The 12,389-nt window shown below is 45.9% G+C and overlaps 1 protein-coding gene across 5 annotated transcripts in view; it reads left to right on the top strand.

Moving 5' to 3' along the window:
- The window catches only part of ADCY2 (adenylate cyclase 2), a 260,383-nt gene that overhangs the window by 230,926 nt on the left and 17,068 nt on the right, over window positions 1–12,389 (top strand). The window lies entirely within an intron of this gene.

The raw sequence follows: 12,389 nt of genomic DNA, 5'->3' as shown, positions 1-12,389 counted from the left end.
TCCGAGGCGATGGCAGTGGTGGCAGCAGCAGCAGCAGAATCAATGTTTCTTCAGAGCTGTCAAGCCTTTGTCAGTATTCAGATGTACAAAGCCTCAGCTCCTTTCAGGATGGGTTGAGGGTCAGTTCAGGGGTGCTCCTCTTTCCCTAGTATTCTCAGCTATTGTTGTTATGTGCCTTCAAGTCGATTACGACATGGTGACCCTATGAATCAGTGACCTCCAAGAGCATCTGTTGTGAACCGCCCTGTTCAGACCTTGTAAGTTCAGGTCTGTGGCTTCCTTTATGGAATCAATCCATCTCTTGTTTGGCCTTCCTCTTTTTCTACTCCCTGATGTTTTTCCCAGCATTATTGTCTTGTCTAGTGAATCGTGTCTTCTCATGATGTTTCCAAATTATGATAACCTCAGTTTCATCATTTTAGCTTCTAGTGACAGTTCTGGTTTAATTTGTTCTAACAGCCAATTATTTGTCTTTTTCTCAGTCCATGGTATGCACAAAGCTCTCCTCCAACACCACATTTCAAATCAGTTTATTTTTCTCTTATCTGCTTTTTTCACTGTCCAACTTTCACATCCATACATAGAGATCGGGAATACCATGGTCTGAATGATCCTGACTTTGGTGTTCAGTGATACATCTTTGCATTTGAGGACCTTTTCTAGTTGTCTCATAGCTGCCCTCCCCAGTTCTAGCCTTCTTCTGATTTCTTGACTATTGTCTGCATTTTGGTTAATGACTGTGCCAAGGTATTGATAATCATTGACAAGTTCAATGTCCTCATTGTCAACTGTAAAGTTACATAAATCTGTTGTCATTACTTTAGTCTTTTTGACATTCAGCTGTAGTCCTGCTTTTGTGCTTTCTTCTTTAACTTTCATCATCATTCATTTTAAATCATTACTGGTTTCTGCTAGTAGTATGGTATCATCTGCGTATCTTAAATTACTGATACTTCTCCCTCCAATTTTCACACCTCCTTCATCTTGGTCCAATCCCACTTTCTGTGTGATATGTTCTGCGTACAGATTAAACAAATAGGGTGATAAAATACACCCCTGTAAACCGAACTGCTCCCTGGACCATCCGTCTGAAAATTGGATGCCCTGATACATTTGTGAATATTTTGCAACTCCTCCATGACAACATGACGGCAACAATTTTGGATAACAATGGCTCTCAAAGTGATCCATTCAAAGTGGGATCAGGCGTCAAACAGGTATGCGTCATTGCTCCAACCTTATTTGCTATTTTCATTGCCATGATTCTACAACTTGTTGAGGGGAAACTTCCCACTGGCGTGGAAATCACATATTGAACAGATGGAAAGCTTTTTAATCTCAGTAGGCTGAAAGCAAAAAGTAAGGTACTTACAACCTCTTTCGTAGAACTTCAGTATGCCGAAGATAATGTAGTCTCCGCACATTCAGAGGAAGATCTTCAAATTACCCTAAATGTCTTTGCAGAAGCATATGAAAAGCTTGGCCTCTCGCTTAACATCAAAAAAACCAAAGTGCTTCATCAGCAACTGCGAACCAATCCCTCTGTAGTGCCATCAATCCAGCTTAATGGTGCAACACTGGAGAATGTTGATCACTTTTCTTATCTTGGCAGCCATCTCTCTGTAAAAGCTGTCATCAACAATGAAATTCAACATCATCTGAGCTCTGTGAGTGCCGCATTCTCCTGAATGAAATGTAGAGTGTTCGAGGATCAGGATATTCGCAGGGAGACCAAAATGCTTATTTACAAAGCTATTGTACTACTAACCTTACTGTACACCTCTGAAACATGGACCATCTATAAACGCCACTACCAACTTCTTGAAAGATTCCACCACCGCTACCTCCAGAAAATTCTGCAAATTACTTGGGACGGTAAGTGAACTAATGTTAGAAGATAGGTGGACTAATGGAAGAAGCAAAGACCACCAGTATTGAAATAATGATCCTCCAACATCAATTTCGCTGGACTGGCCATGTTGTTCGAATGTGTTGCGCTGCAGCCAACTCAGAAGGGACAGGAAGGGGGGAGGCATGAGTTTCAGGCACCTCCGCAGCCAGAAGAAGCAGAGTTGGGGATTGTTGTGTCTGAGCAGGATCGTGTGGGAGGGGGGCAGCCTGCTCTCCAGCCAGTTCCCACGTGTAACACCCTTTCCGAGGAGCTGAGCGCACCGCCCCCAGTTGATGCAGAGGACTTGTGGGGGGAAGTTTCAGAGTCAGTGCCAGCTCCTCCTTTACCAAGCAGTTCCCAGGAGGATTCCAGTGTGGCACCGCCCCCTGACCTCGAGCCCGTTGCTCGGGAGCAGGTGTCTTCAGATGAGCTGTTGGATGCGCGTCCCCTGTCTCCTCATTCCCGTAGCCGCAAGAAACGGACAGGGCAAAGACAGGAATTACGAAGGAGTCAGAGATTACATTCGAAAACATTTCCTATATAAGCCTGCCGCTCCCAGTGGGGGGTCGTTGAGTCAACTTCCTTCACATGCTGCAGAGCATGTCTAGAGTATAGTTATGGAATCTAGTGAGTTAGCGTAGGGTTTCCTATGAAGCGCAATGCCTTTGATGTATCCATTACTCTAATAAAACGAGATTTACTTGCACACACACTCCAGCCTCATTCTTTCGGCTCTGGACGGGACAGATTGACTCAACCACCATCCCTACTCAAACCTGTTCCCACGGCGGATGACATGGACCAGAATGGAGCAAGAGGGAGAGTACCTATCACCGTGGAAGCTTTGTATGCTGAGATCCAGAACCGAGTGACTACGCAAGCCCTACAAGCCGAGAACTAAAACCTCAGAGCCGCAACGCAAGCCTTGCAAGTGGATAACCAGAATCTCCATGCCTTGGTTGCCAAGTCCAGGCTGTGCTTCCCGGGGCGGCAGCCCCTGTGAAGTCTCCAGTGGGGCTCCCCGAGCGATACGGGGACCAGAGTGAACAGTTTGCCACGTTTCTAGCCCAATGTGAGTTGTACATTCAAGTGCGCAGAGCTGAGTTCGCAACTGATGACGCGAAGGTGGCGTTCATCATCAGTTTATTGGAAGGGGAAGTGGCAAAATGGGCCACCCCATATTTGATTCGCAACGACCAGATATTGCGCCAGTTTGACACCTTCAAGAATGCGATGGGGGACATGCCAGTTAGGGACCCTGAGACAGGGAAGGGGGTCTGTAGGGCAATACACGAATGCTTTTCGTGTTTTGTCTCAGGAGACGGAGTACAATGACCAGCCTTGATGTACTTCTACAGAAATGGACTGAGTCCAGAAGTGTTGGATGAACTGGCACGCTCCACACACCCCGACTCACTGAGGGGTTTGATTCAACTGAGTTTGCAGATAGACAGCCGCTTAGAAGGAAGAAAGTTGGAGCGAAGAATGGAGCCTTCACGGAGTCAGGTTGCTGCTCTGCTACCCCGTGCGCGCCCCGTGCCCAATCCTGGCATCCCTACTGTCTCGGGAGAGGAGCCCATGCAGATTGGGGGGGCTAGACCGCGATTGACAGAGGAGGAGAGGGAAAGACGCCGGAGGGAAGGACTGTGTCTCTATTGCGGAAAGTCTGGACACTTCGCCAGAAATTGTGCAGCCAAAACCGGAAGATCCCAGCCGCCGGAAAACTTCACATCCCAGCTCTCAGAGAGGCTAGAGAGTTGGGGGGTGCTACAGACACTGAGCCTCCGTTACGACCCCTTCCCTCCCAAGGGGCCCTTCTGTTGCCCATTCGCATCACCCTATCCTCAGGCGAGAGCTTCTCAGCCAAGGCTATGATCGACAGCGGAGCATCCTCTTGTTTCATAGACCGAGAATTTGCGCTACACCATGCTATTCCCACAAGAGAACTGAGTCAGCCGTTCGCAGTGGAAACTATAGATGGCCGGCCTCTGAAGTCTGGGGGGGGCGACTCGGGTGACTGCGTCCGTGGAAGTGAAGGTCCCTGGGCATCGGGAAGACCTGTCGTTCTATGTGGCATCCTTGCCGTGTTTCCCGGTGGTGTTGGGTATGCCTTGGCTGGTTAGGCACAACCCCACAATCTTTTGGGATGAAGCTGTGGTGGTTTTTAACTCCAAGTACTGCCATCAACATTGCCAGCCTGAAAAGGAGCCACAGGTGTTGGCAGGGGGGTCTCCCCCAAGGGAGATAACTTTGCCCACCAAGTATGGGAGTTTTCGGGATGTCTTCGATAAAAAGGAAGCGGAGCAACTCCCTCCTTACCGGCCCTATGATTGTGCCATTGATTTGGTGCCTGGGGCACGCATCCCTGCCGGGCGGATCTACTCTCTATCTGAACCAGAGTTGGCAGCGTTAAGGGAGTTTCTGGACGCCAATTTGAAGAAAGGCTTCATTCGCCCTTCACAGTCCCCAGCTGGTGCACCCCTGCTGTTTGTGAAGAAAAAGGGGGGGAGCTCCGTCCCTGTAATGATTATCGAGCCCTAAACCAGCTCACTATCCCCAATAGTTACCCGCTGCCGCTCATTAGGGAAATGTTGGAGAGGTTGCATTCTGCCAAAATTTTCACAAAACTGGACTTGAGAGGAGCTTAAAACTTGGTGAGGATTAAGGCAGGTCATGAATGGAAGACTGCGTTTAAGACCCGTTACGGTCAGTTTGAGTATTTGGTGATGCCATACGGGTTGTCGGGAGCAGCTGGAGTCTTCCAAAATTTTATGAATGACATCTTTCGGGACTTTGTGGACCGCTTTATGATAGTGTATTTGGATGATATCCTGATTTATTCGAATACTCCCAAGGAACACGACTTGCATGTGCGTGCAGTGCTGCAGAAGTTACGGGAACACCATCTTTACGCAAAGCTGGAAAAGTGTGGGTTTGACCTAACCATGTTGGACTTTCTGGGGTATCGGATCTCTCCAGCAGGAGTAGAAATGGACCCAGAAAAAGTTCATTGTGTACTCACGTGGCAACCCCCCAAGACCAAGAAGGATTTGCAGCGCTTCTTGGGCTTTGCGAATTACTACCATCGTTTCATAGCCAACTACTCCCATCAGACCGCACCGCTCACGGATTGCCTGAAGGGCTCAGGACCTTTCCAATGGACAGAAGCTGCACAAGAGGCTTTCAAGAGCCTGAAACGAAGGTTTGCTACGGAACCCATACTACAGCATGCCGACCCGGCGCTCTCTTTTGTGGTAGAGACGGATGCATCGGGTGTTGCGATCAGAGGGGTTCTTTTGCAACCGGCCCAGAAAGGGGGAGAACTGATGCCTTGTGCCTACTTTTCCAGAAAGTTAACCGACTCTGAACAAAACTACACTGTGTGGGAAAAGGAGCTATTAGCCATTAGAGATGCCTTTGAAGCCTGGAGACACTATCTGGAAGGGGCTCGGCATGAAATTGAGGTGCGCACAGACCATCGTAATCTAGAGAGTCTTCATACCGCCTGTAAACTCAATCAGAGGCAAGTGCGCTGGGCTCAGTTCTTCGCACGGTTCCATTTCAAAATTCATTATATCTCCCAAGCACAGAATAAGCAGGCTGATACCCTCTCAAGGAAGCCAGAATTTCTGAGGGATCCCACCCCAAGACCGTTACAGTACATAATCCCTCCCGAGCGGGGAGTAGTAGGGGCCTGCCAAGATTCTTGGGAAGCTGAAGTGCGTGAAGCGCAACAACAGGACCCTTTCGTGCAGGGGCAGCGGGTCGAAGAGGGCGCATCACCCCAGGCAGAACAGAAGGACCTTATATGGAAGGATGGCATACTGCACCATCAGGAAGCTGTTTATGTGCCCCCCGGAGAACTGCGAGTGAGGGTACTACATCAGTGCCATGACGCCCCCACGGCAGGCCACTTTGGGGTTTTTAAGACCATTCAAGCTGTCACTCGGGAGTTCTGGTGGCCCAAGGTGAAGAAGGACATAGAGCATTACGTTCGCTCTTGCCCCACTTGCATGAGGGCTAAACATGCCACTGGGAAGCCACCGGGGCTACTGGAACCCCTTCCTACTCCAGGAGGACCTTGGCGAATGATTACTATGGATTTTATAACAGACCTTCCACCTTCGCAGGGGAAAACCACAGTTTTGGTGGTCGTTGATGCCTTCTCGAAAATGGCTCACTTCATTCCGTGCGCAGGGCTCCCAAGCGCTCAAGACACTGCCAAGTTGTACGTGCAAAATGTGTATCAGCTGCACGGTCTGCCAGACAGCCTGGTTTCCGATCGGGGCACACAGTTCACCTCTCATTTTTGGCAAGCGTTGTGGAAGTTGCTGCAAAGTGAGCTGAGACTGTCGTCTGCCCATCATCCCTAAATGGACGGGCAGTCCGAGAGGGTCAACGCAGTGTTGCAACAATATTTATGTTGTTTTGTGGGGTATCAGCAGGACAACTAGATGTCCTTCCTGCATTTAGCAGAATTTGCCTATAATAATGCTGTGCATTCGCACACGCAACAGACTCCTTTCTTCGCCAATTTTGGCTACCACCCCCGAGCCTTCCCTGCCCCAAAAGACAGTCTCTCAGTCCCAGCCGCTGAGGATTACTTGCAGGAACTTCACGCTATGCAACAGCTACTCCAAGAGCAACTAGAACAGGCCAAAACGGATTACAAATGCGCAGCTGACCAGCATCGGAGAGAGGGGGACCTCATACGAGTGGGAGACCAGGTCTGGATCTCTACACGTTTCCTAGCTATGCCTGGCCGGTGTCGTAAACTGCAGGATCGGCATGTAGGGCCCTTTGAGGTGGAGGCTCAGATTAACCCCGTGGCTTACAGACTAAAATTGCCGCCCACCTTCAAGATGCACCCAGTCTTCCACAGGGCATTGTTGACCAAGGACGCTGCCCTGACCGTCACCATCCGCGAGTGGAGCCCGCACCACCGTTGTTGGTAGAGGGGGAGGAGGAATACGAAGTAGAACAGATTTTGGACTCACGAAAACGATGAGGGCGTCTTCAGTACCTGATTCATTGGAAGGGGTACGATCCAACTGAACGTTCCTGGGAAACAGGAGAATGTGCACGCTCTGACTTTGGTGAGAAAATTCCATGAGGCTTATCCAGAGAAACCTAGACCTCAGGGGTGGGAAGGGTTAAAGCATGGAGGGGGGGATGATGTTGCACTGCAGCCAACTCAGAAGGGACAGGAAGGGGGGAGGCATGAGTTTCAGGCACCTCCGCAGCCAGAAGAAGCAGAGTTGGGGATTGTTGTGTCTGAGCAGGATCGTGCGGGAGGGGGGCAGCCTGCTCTCCAGCCAGTTCCCACGAGTAACGCCCTTTCCGAGGAGCCGAGCGCACCGCCCCCAGTTGATGCAGAGGACTTGTGGGGGGAAGTTTCAGAGTCAGTGCCAGCTCCTCCTTTACCAAGCAGTTCCCAGGAGGATTCCAGTGTGGCACCGCCCCCTGACCTCGAGCCCGTTGCTCGGGAGCAGGTGTCTTCAGATGAGCTGTTGGATGCGCATCCCCTGTCTCCTCGTTCCCGTCGCCGCGAGAAATGGACAGGGCAAAGACAGGAATTACGAAGGAGTCAGAGATTACATTCGAAAACATTTCCTATATAAGCCTGCCGCTCCCAGTGGGGGGTCGTTGAGTCAACTTCCTTCACACGCTGCAGAGCATGTCTAGAGTATAGTTATGGAATCTAGTGAGTTAGCGTAGGGTTTCCTATGAAGCGCAATGCCTTTGATGTATCCATTACTCTAATAAAACGAGATTTACTTGCACACACACTCCAGCCTCATTCTTTCGGCTCTGGATGGGACAGAATGCCTGATCACCATCTTCCAAAGCAGCTACTTTACTCCCAACTTAAGGATGGAAAATGGAATATCGGTGGACAGCAAAAGGTTTAAAGATGTTCTCAAAGCTAATCTAAAAAAATGTAACACAGGCATCGAGAACTGGGAAGCCTTGGCCCATGAACATCCTAATTAGAGGTCGGCCATTATCAAAGGTGCTATGGACTTTGAAGAAGCATGAGTACAGGGCGAAAGGGACAAACGAGCTAAGCAGAAGGCATGTCAAGCAAATCCTCATCGTGAGCATCTTCCATCTGGAAACCTATGTCCTCACTGTGGGAGGCTGTGTGGATCCAGAATTGGCCTCCACAGTCACTTACGGACCCACTGTTAAAGACCTTATCTTGGAATACAATCTTACTCGGCCACAAGTGATTGCCAATGAAAATGAATGAAATTCTGTCCCTACAGTAGCCTCTTGTCCGGAGTATAGGTTGCACATCAGGACAATCAGATGCTATGGCACCCCCATTTATTTTAAAGCATTCCATAGTTTTTCATGATCTACACAATCAAAGGCCTTGCTGTAATCTATAAAGCACAGGGTGGTTTTCTTCTGAAATTCCTTGCTCCATTCCATTATCCAACGTATGTTTGCTATATGATCTCTGGTGCCTCTTTCCTTTCTAAATCCAGCTTGGACGTCTGGCATTTCTCGCTCCATATATGGTAAGAGCCTTTGTTGTAGAATCTTGAGCATTACTTTACTTGCATGGGATAGTAAGGCAATAATTCGATAATTACTGCATTCCCTGGGATCTCCTTTCTTTGGAATTGGAATATATATTGAACGCTTCCAGTCTGAGAGCCATTGTTTAGTTTTCCATATTTCTTGACAGATTTTTGTCAAAATTTGGACAGATTCAGTCTCAGTAGCTTGTTGCAACTCTATTGGTATGCCATCTGTTCCTGGTGATTTTTTTCATCCAAGTATTTTAAGAGCAGCTTTTACCTCACATTCTAAAATTTCTGGTTCTTCATCATACAGTTCCTCCATGAATGAATCTGTCATCCTGTCATCTCTTTTACAGAGTTCTTCAGTTATTGCTTCCATCTTTTATTTCATCTTGGTCAGTTCCCCTGTTGATTATTCAACACCCCTAGTCATGATATAAATTTCCCTTTCATTTCTCTAATCTTTTGGAATAGGGCTCTTGTTCTTCCCTTTTTGTTGTCCTCTTCTATTTCTATACAATACCTATTGTAATAGTTCTCTTGTCCTTATGTACTAGTCGCTGTATTGTTGCATTTAGGGTTCTGACCATGTTTCTATCTCCTTTTGCTTTTGCTTTCCTTCTCTCTTTAACCATTTTAAGAGTTTCTTCAGTCATCCATTGAGGTCTTTCTCTCTTTTTAACTGGAGGTACTGTCTTTTTGCATTCTCCTCTGATAATGTCCCTGACTTCAGTCCATAGTTCTTCTGGTTCTCTGTCAACTAAGTTTAAAGCCTCAAATCTGTTCCTTATTTGATCTTTATATTTTTCTGGGATGTTATTTAAATTGTATTTTGGCATTATGATTGCTTTGTAGGTCTTCTTTAGCTTTACTCTGATTTTCGATACGACCAGTTCTTCATGATCTGTACCACAGTCTGCTCCTGGTCTTGTTTTTGCAGAAAGTATGGAACTTCTCCATCTTCTGTTACCAATTATATAGTCAATTTGATTCCTATATTGAACATCTCGTGATGTCCACGTGTACAGTCGTCTTTTCGGTTGTTCAAAAAATGTGTTTGCAAGAAACAAATTATTGGCTTCACAGAATTCAATCAGTTTTTCTCCTGCTTCACTTCTGTCTCCCAAGCCCCCTTTCCCCACAATTCCTAGTTCTTCTCTGTTCCCTATTTTTGCATTCCAGTCCCCCATGATTATCAGCACAACTTGTTTTGGTGTGTGATCAACTTCCTCCTGTACTTCTGTGTAAAATCTCTCCAATTCTTCTTCTTCTGCGTTTGCCATTGGAGCATAGACTTGGATGATGGTTATGTTAATAGGTTTCCTATTTAATTTCATTGATATCACTCGCTCAGACCTTGCGTTGTAGCTCCTAATTGCTCTTGCTACATCACTTCTCACTATTAAAGCAACCCCGTTTCTTCTTGATTTCTCATTTCCTGCATAAAATATTTTGTAGTTGCCTGATTGAAAATGTCCCATTCCCATCCATTTTAATTCACTCACACCAAGTATTGTAATGTTGGTACGTTCCATTTCTTGCTTGACAATTTCTAACTTTCCCTGGTTCATGCTTACATACCATGTTCCTACTGTGTGCGTCGTACAACTCCGGACTCTCCTTTCGCATCTGTGTGCATCAGCCTCTGGGCTTCCTTTCGGCTTTGACCCAGCTGCATCATTAGTCACAGCGCTACTCGTACTTGTCCTTTGTTCTTCCCCAGTAGCTTGGTGAGTGCCTTCTGACCTGAGGGTCTCATTTTCCAGCACTACCTTGTTACATTTTGGATACTGTGTTCATAGGATTTTCATGGTAAGAGGTATTCAGAGGTGGTTTACCATTGCCTTCCTCTGAGTTTGGATGCATCTTAGTCTGGTGTCTCAGCTTTGACCATTCCGCCTTGGGTGAACCTGCTAGGAGTCTAGCCTCTTGGTCTAGACTCCTGACGGCTTTGCTCTCAGCTTCTTCAACACTCTGAAACCCCCTCACCTCGTTAAGGTGTGCATCCGAAAGGGGGAGTATTCTCAACTATGACTTTATTATTTATTTCTTCATTTATAAATATATTTGCATACCACTATTTCATTTAAAATCATCAGAGTGGATTAGAACAAGTTTTTTTTAAAGTACAGTAAATACAATTAAAAATACAGTAAAACTATTGCAAAAAAGACATCTTAATTGCCTGCATAAGCCTGAAGGAACAGCAAGGTTTCCAACAGGTGTTTAAAAGTTAAAACATGTAAAGTTAAAATATGTGAGAAGAACTCCTTCTTTTAAAAATGTGGGGCACTGATTCTTGAAGCGTTTTGATAGAAGTTAAAACACCATCCTAGTATGTGATGATAAAACATCATCATTGACCAGAAACATTTATTTGCATTCTTTCCATACTGGAGCCCTTTAGCATTGCTGAGGCACTGGTTTTCCTCAATTATCTGAAAGTGGAATTGAAATGAAGTTTCTACACAGCACTTAGCACTATATAACTAGCAATGCCCTATTGTATGGCCCAAATTCTTCTATAATGTCTGCTCATAAAAATCATAAGTAAGTTTCCTTCAGGAAAGGTCCTTTCTAAGGTTAATTTAATGCTTCCTGTTTGCACATTCAGCCTGGTTTATTGCTTCCTCAGCACTAAGCGATTAGTGTTGAATTGCCCCTTTAATCAGCTTTTGTCCCCTATTTTTGTTATTATGTCCCTTCAAGTCGATTACGACTTACCTATGAATCAGTGACCTCTAATAGCATCTGTCATGAACCACCCTGTTCAGATCTTGTAAGTTCAGGGCTGTGGTTTCCTTTATGGAATCAAACCATCTCTTGTTTGGCCTTCCTCTTTTTCTACTCCCTTCTGTTTTCCCCAGCATTATTGTCTTTTTTAGTGACTCATGCCTTCTCATTATGTGTCCAAAGCATGATAACCTCAGTTTCATCATTTTAGCTTCTAGTGATAGTTCTGGTTTAATTTGTTCTAACACCCAATTATTTGTCTTTTTCGCAATTTTCTTTTTTCCCTGTCTTTACTTTCTATGATTTCACTATAATGGGAAGAAACAAGTAATGGAACGAAACGAGTAATTTAATATCCCGTTAGTAGGGGAGGAAAGTTGACTAAGGAAGGGATAATTCAGCACTAACCCCACAGCCACATCGATGAGTAAAGCAATAAAACAGGCAGAACTTGCAAACAGGAAGCTTTCAATTTAAAGGAGCAGTTCTCCTTAAAAGCCCCAACAGAGCTTTGCCTGTACACACTGGATAGGCAAATGCTGCAATTGCATTCTGTACCCAAAAAGTAGCACCACATATGAGATCTGAAAAAGCACAGGAGAACACCACAGAAAACAATGGAATGCAACAATTTTCCATTGATGATGCATGGATTCCCTAGAAACAGTAAGTGAAGAAAGAATGGCAAAGCCAGTGAAAAGAGCTGGTGTGCAAGCAATCTAACTTCACTGAAAGTTTTAAGAAATGCTCTCTGCAATGTTAGATGGGATCATAATGTGCCATTCACTTCATGGGACTGAATCTGAGAGGAGGAGACAATTGAAGATGATCCCTATTATACATTTTATTGTGTGATCTGTGACAATGAACGGAAAAGATACATTCGATACAGCTACTTTTGAAAGATAGTGAACATTGGCTACATCAACAGAAAACAGAATTTCTTACCTAGTAAAGGGAAGGGTAGAGACACACATACTGTTCTGCCGGTTCCAGTGCCTCTCCATCTATCTTTTCTGAAAATGGTGGCACACTACGCTAGTCAGCCCCCACCCCCTTTTACTGTAAGGGGTGGGATCAGCATTCTTTTAAAAAATTGCATCAGAGAGATTTTGCAATTGATTGGCATGATCAACCCATTCCCCCTCCAGGTGTGGCCGCTGGAAAGGCTTTTCTGTAGGCAACTAGTGTGCTTACAGCCAGCAATTACTCAAACTAGCTTTCTTTCCTTT

Source organism: Rhineura floridana, chromosome 1 (genome assembly GCF_030035675.1).
Source record: "Rhineura floridana isolate rRhiFlo1 chromosome 1, rRhiFlo1.hap2, whole genome shotgun sequence".
Classification (NCBI taxonomy): Eukaryota; Metazoa; Chordata; class Lepidosauria; order Squamata; family Rhineuridae; genus Rhineura; species Rhineura floridana.
The sequence above is the reverse complement of the archived record's forward strand: the minus strand, read 5'-3'. Positions and strand labels throughout refer to the sequence as shown.